Source organism: Belonocnema kinseyi, chromosome 4, assembly GCF_010883055.1.
Source record: "Belonocnema kinseyi isolate 2016_QV_RU_SX_M_011 chromosome 4, B_treatae_v1, whole genome shotgun sequence".
In the NCBI taxonomy this organism is placed as follows: Eukaryota; Metazoa; Arthropoda; class Insecta; order Hymenoptera; family Cynipidae; genus Belonocnema; species Belonocnema kinseyi.
In genome coordinates, this window is record NC_046660.1 from 11483219 (window position 1) to 11483761 (window position 543).

Sequence of the window (543 nt, forward strand, 5' to 3'; positions counted from 1 at the left end):
TTAATAACATTTTTTTCTAATTAAATGGGTTAAAAATTTAATATTGCAGACTGTAACTAATTTGTTTTGAAAAATGTCACAAGATTTCAAGAGATATATAAAATTTTATGGGATTTCCAACCTGTCAGGAATTTTTAATAAATATTAAAGATTTGAAAATATTGTACGGGACTTCAAAAGATTAAAAAAAAAACAAATTATAAGTATTTTAACGAATATATTGTATTTTAAAAGATTCAGAAGAATTTCTTTTATTTGAAACTGCACTTTAAAAGACCTAAAATGGAAAATCTCGAATGTAAAATATTTTAGAATTACACATTTCTTCATTTTCTTACATTTCTAAAATTCCCGGTCAAAAAATGAATTTAAAAATAAATATTTCTTTTATCAGAAAAATAAATCAATTCGTATAAATTCGGAAATTAAAAATTCGCCTGAAATTATTAAAATAATTGTTAAAGACTTTGAAAAAAGCGCAACCCTGGTTATTATTTTTCCGAAAGTATTATAATTATGTGAAATGTTTGCTCCCTCACACAA